Here is a 6000-nt window from a genome sequence, read left to right as displayed (position 1 = left end):
CTGTACAAGTAATCTTGATAGTGCGTCAGCGTCAGTGAGGAGTGGGCCAGGACGGTGCGAAATTACGAAATCAAATTGTTGCAGATAGTTCACCCATCTAGCAATGCGGCCTCTTGGCTGGGCCATGCTCAGAAGTTGAGTCAATGCTTGATGGTCCGTGAAAAGTATGAATTTGGCACCTTCCAGGTAAGTACGAAAGTACTGCACAGCTTTTAAGACGGCCAGAGCTTCCTTTTCTGTGGTACAGTAATTGATTTCGGCGGGTTTCAGGGTATAGCTGTAGTACCCCACGACGTAGTGTTTGGTTTGATCAGCTTGTTTGGATGGCTTCTGGTATAGAACTGCACCGGTAGCATAATGTGATGCGTCCGTGTTCAGCACGAAAGGCAAGGAAAAATCCGGTATTCGCAAGATAGGGTCCGACGATATTAGTTTTACAAGCTCACGATAGACAGCTTCGCACTTCTCGTCCCAATGAAAAGGCACGTCTTTCTGAGTTAAACGTGTGAGGCACCTTGTTCTCAGTGCGTAGTCTTTGATAAACGCCCGGAAGTGTCCTGCAAGGCCAAGAAAAACGCGCAGCGAGTGCACATCATAAGGCTTTACCAGCTTGGAGATTCTCTCTACCGATTCTTGCTTGGTGCTTTTAGTCTGTCCATCAAACACCCTGCCAAGAAATACTACGGTATCTTGAAAGAACGCACTTTTCTTGAAGTTGACTTTGAGTTGGGCAAGACTGAGGGCATGAAGAACTTTTGAAAGATGACTACGGTGTTCGTCCTTTGTCTTTGAGTAGATGATGATGTCGTCGATGTACACATTGCAAAATGTGCCCAGGTAAGGTTTCAGAATGTCCGTCATAATCTTCTGAAACCACGCAGGGGAGTTTTTCCAACCAAATGGTAGGCGGTTGTACTCAAACAAGTCAAATGGGGTTATGAACGCGGTGTACTTCTTCGTTTCTTGACTTAGTGGAATCTGCCAAAAGCCCTTGCAGAGATCTATTCGTGAAAACCAATGGCAACCACCGGTTTCGTCAATGATGTCGTCGATTCTCGGCATTGGATAAGGTATCAATTCAGTTTGACGATTGAGAGCCCGGTAGTCTGTGCAGAGGCGAAATGTCCCGTCTTCTTTAGGTGCAATAGTGATAGGAGAAGCAAATGGGGATACAGAAGGCCGGATGATACCTGCGTCTAACATTTCTTGCAACTCCTTTTTCAGCCACACCTTTTTATCTCTGGACATATTATAGGGGGTTCTACGAACCACTGTTTTATCTGCGAGCTCGAAAGGAACGACATGGGATTTCATTGCTGGAGGGTAGCTTCCTATGCATATAAGCTCTGGGTACTTAGTCTTGATGTCTTCGTGGTGAAAAATTAGCCTTGATACACTAGGTTCTTCACCAGGGTCCTCTATTCTTATCGTGTCTTCGGCCATTACCTTGTCATCCCAATAGAGGTTCATCTTAAGTTTTTTCATGTCTGGACGGGACAAAAGAAAATCGTAGGTGACATTGGGAATGGCCAATACGTCACTGGTAATAGCATTTCCTTGAAATTCAATAGCCAGGGTTACCCATTCGCTATGCATGGTCACTGACCCATCGTAGGCTTGGACACGCAATGTTCTACCAGCGTGCAGACGACTGGCATCCACTCGAGTCTTGTTGATAATAGATACCGAAGCTCCACTGTCAACGAGAGCCTTCACTTCAATGCCATCTACCTTAATGGGGGCGTACAATAAGCTTGACGACACCAAATATACTGTCTCACTGAAGCTCTTTTTCTGGGGCTTGTGATGCACGGTAGACAGATTATGTGGAAGTAGGTTGCCGTGAACTGCGGTAATTGGTTCTTCACCATCCTCACAGTCATGATTTACGCTTCCCAGAGATTTGTTTATGAAGCTGTGTTCACATTCAGTTGACGGCAACGACTCTAGATTGGAATAAAGTTGCTCTGTTCTACCATCTGGCTGTCTTCTCGATGTAATTCTTGGCACTGAGGTCTGTAGAAAGTTCAGAAGGTCATCAAACGTTCTTGGACCTTTGAGCTGGACATGACTACGGATCTCGATACACAACCCTTGCGTTATCAAAGCTACAACAGCAGAAGACGACAGCTTCGGTTCTGCAGAATACAACAGGCGACGCTTCTCAAGACAGTACTCAAGCAGAGAGCCACCTGTATAACTGAACCGCAGTGCCGCATCCCATCTTTCTACTACGTTGCCTTCGAAAGCCCCTAAAAAGTTGCTTTTCCACAGTTCCCAACATGTTGTTCCATAATCCATGAGTTGCACGTCATACCATTTTCTGGCTATACCGCCCAAATAGCGGCGCATATGCAAAATCTTTGTGTCGTCGGAGTGCCACAGATTCTTGTCACAGGCGTACTCAAAAAAACACAGCCAGTAGTGTGCATTTTGCGATTTTCCTTCAAAAACATCTGGTTCAACAATACTTCGTGCTGACTGCTCTCGACTAAGCGCTTGGACGAAAGTTCTCATTATTTCGATCTGTTGTATAATGTTCCTTTGCAGTTCCATAACACTCAAGTCTAGGCTCACCTTCCCGGCAGGCGTTTCCTCTTTGAGGGTGCCACGTCGTATGGGTTCCAGAACGAGTTCGCTCAGTGTCTGCAGTTGTAGATTCACTGTCACCGATCCTGTTTGCACGAGGGCTTGGCGGCTGATTGCAGCTTGTTGCAGTACCACGTTGATCAGCGCGGTAGAACTAACTTCAAGAGGAAGGTCCGTCGCTGGCTCACCGTGCACTTGGTATCGGGTGAACACAACAGACTCTGATGACGCCTGGTCGACGAAAAACGTCACCCGCATCGCTCGTCTTCGAAAACTGTCGGCTGCGCCAAAATGTAGCGTTCCTAACTAGAACGGCAACAGAAATGACATCATCTAAGTGAGACGGGTGTCGTCCGCCATTTTATTCCAACTTCTTCCTCCTTACTTCTCCCCTAGCACCTTCCTTCGTCTTCTTTCATGCGTCCAGCGCAGACCGCTTCAATATATATATAACTAAGAAAAGAAAACATAAATATACAAAGAAATAAATGGAGCGACAATGACGAGAATGAAACAGGTTTACTGATGTTTTGGCCATGAGCTCGATCATCCGCAGTGGAAAGTCAAATCCACGGATGAAACCTTGTTTAAGGTGTTTTTCGCTCGTGCGTCTAGGTCGTTCTTTTTTCACGTATATTTCATTACATTTATATGTAGTACGTCGGCGCGTGTGACATGCGTGTGCTTATGGACTGTGCAAGCATGAGGGCCTTTGCCTCTTCAAGCATTAAAATAAAACTAGAGATATACGTTATCGACGCCCCCCAAAGTCAGTGCAGTTGTCAGGTGATCTGACTAATTGAAGTTCATTTGTTGGAAAACAGTATGTTGAAAGGTCGCGTCGAACGAGTACACAGCGTTAGTGCAATTAGTAATCAGTTAAACAGTCACAGTAAAGTTTGCACGTACAGTTAATGTACACTCAACCTGTACGTTATCAGCACAAATAGCCTGCACGGGACACGGCGTTCGAAACCAGCAGCACCGCTGACACATTATGGTGTTCGAAAATTTATTTTAACATCAGAATGGAACTGCATATAACCTACACGGGAGGCATGATGTAGAACCTACCTGTTCTAACGTCATCATCTTCTTATCTTTACCTCTTCTAGCGCATCCCCTCACACGCTCCTTCACAAAATCCCTTAAATCCAAATTCCAACAATATCCTTTCACACCAGCATGGAGACCGCTGGATACACCTGCCGCCTCACCCAAAACTTAGCGGGGGAGAGGTCTCCAACTAGCGCAAGAGACATACCGGGGTATTCCCCCATCTAAAAACGCTAAATGCCATCCATACATTCCCCTCCCCTATAAGGCCAACTGCCCTTGGTGCGGTGGCACACCACCACCCTAATGCATGTAAGCTAGGAGAGAACCAAGCACCCTCATAGGCCAAATGACAATAGCACAATGGAGCAGTGGGAGGCACAGCTCGCCCGTTCCTACTTGGCAAGACAAAATCTTTAATGAGCAAGGTCTAGCAGGCTTCAGAGGCCAGTGGGCCCTGGACTAAGGGGCTCCGACCACCCCTCCTTAGAATTTTCTGTTCAAGTAAAGTTTATCTCTCTTTCTCTGTCTATATATATATATATGGAGGGGGGGGGGTGTTCGCTTCACTCCATTCTGTGTGCGAGGACCCACCGCTGTAGCTCAGTTCTCAGTTGATGTGGCACTGTAGCGCTGCTGAGCACGACGTTTACAAACTGACCGCGGTGGCCCATTCGCGATGGGGGCCAAGTGCAAAGAAACTTTAGTTTGCCGTGCACAGGGTGCATGTTAACGAACCCCGAGGGGTCAAAATTCTCCTCACGTCCCGCACTACTGTGCCCTCATTACCTGCTGCCCAGTGTCGGCACGATAAACTTGAAATTTAATTTTCAATTGATTGTTTGAGTGCTACGTACGCCTATTAAGATATAGAAGTACAGGCCGGCACTAATGTCTGCTCGCGGGTAGCAGGTGCTCCGATACTAAGTCAACTACGTAAAAGTGGGCCTCTATCGCAGCGCATCCGGTGCACGGTTCGCCGAGAAACTGCTATACCGGAAAGCCGAGAGCATGCGTGGCGTAAAAACAATCTTTCCGTGGAATGCACCAGTTGCGTAAAAGCTCAGCGTTGGCCAACGTGCGGGACCTTGACGATTGTTTTCTGCCAGTTTTGTCACCGATACTGCTTCTGTCGGAAGCGGTGGAGAGGTAGAACAGGTTCCACAAGTACATCTGCATTTCTTGTTGGTGTTGCGTCAAACGCGCGCCGACAACTGAAGCCGGGGGGGTCACCACTCATCGGTTGAAAAGGTATGCGAATACGTGCATATAGCTACAACAAAAAACGCTATACCTGCTAAGCCTATTTATAGGATCCATTGTTTTCGGTTTATACTGTAAAACACTGAGAGGATCATGTCATGTTTACGAAAATTTGGTTTTCACAACAAATAAAAGAAAGAAATATGACGTTTGAGCGACAGCATGAACCAGAAACACGAGAGAAGTTGCATCTTCCCTCCGAGCAAGCCGTAACAGCTCCCACGTGTCTCTAGCCGCACCGCACTGAATGTGCCGCCGCATAACGCTTGCAGTGGAGCCTCGACGTGCAAGCTATGCGATGATTCTTATGCACTCAGGAACTTAGACTTTGGATGCGGCTATAACAAGGTGTGCGTGGTAGCGAAGTGGTTTTGTTACAGCGCTTGGGTTCGGGGAAACCCAGGGGTGCCGATGGCGTAATGCTTGGTTAGCTCGAGGAGCCAGATCCACTAACGTGGAGACAGAGGCAGAGGATGAAGTTAGGGCAGATACCAGACCTACCTTGCCTTATTACTCAGCTTAATCCTGAAATAACCATCTTACAAGAAACATGATTAAGACCAGAAAGAAATTTCAATTTGAAATAATGTAGATGATTTCGCTTAGACCGTCCTAATAGAGGTGGTAGTGTAATAATATTCGTGTCAACTGAAATTTGCATTAAAGCTAAAATTTCGTTGCGAATTGCGGCTCCCAAGTGCAAAATTCTAGCTATAGAAATAAACCTACCTGCATGCGACCCCATTAACATTATAGATGAATATTTTCCTTCTGGCGCACAGGACGTGAGCACTCTTGATAGCGCATTATCGGGTCGTGCAGGCGACGTAATACCTGAAGATGCCAGTTCGCACCATGTATCGTAGGGCTTCAGGACTGATTATCGCGATGCCAAGTTATGGAATTGGCAGTTGGATAAAAGAACCTTTTTTGTATATATTGCGGATTGGTTACTTTTGTGCGCGGCCGATAACCACTCTACTATAGAACTTACATTCTGTATCTGAAATCTCTCTGTGTATCCTCTTGGCCACATGTTGATAGTGCTACTAGTGGTGATAACTTCCAGATATTTTTCAACATCGCACGATC

The sequence above is a fragment of the Dermacentor albipictus genome, chromosome 3, assembly GCF_038994185.2.
Source record: "Dermacentor albipictus isolate Rhodes 1998 colony chromosome 3, USDA_Dalb.pri_finalv2, whole genome shotgun sequence".
Classification (NCBI taxonomy): Eukaryota; Metazoa; Arthropoda; class Arachnida; order Ixodida; family Ixodidae; genus Dermacentor; species Dermacentor albipictus.
This window is presented reverse-complemented; position numbering follows the sequence as displayed.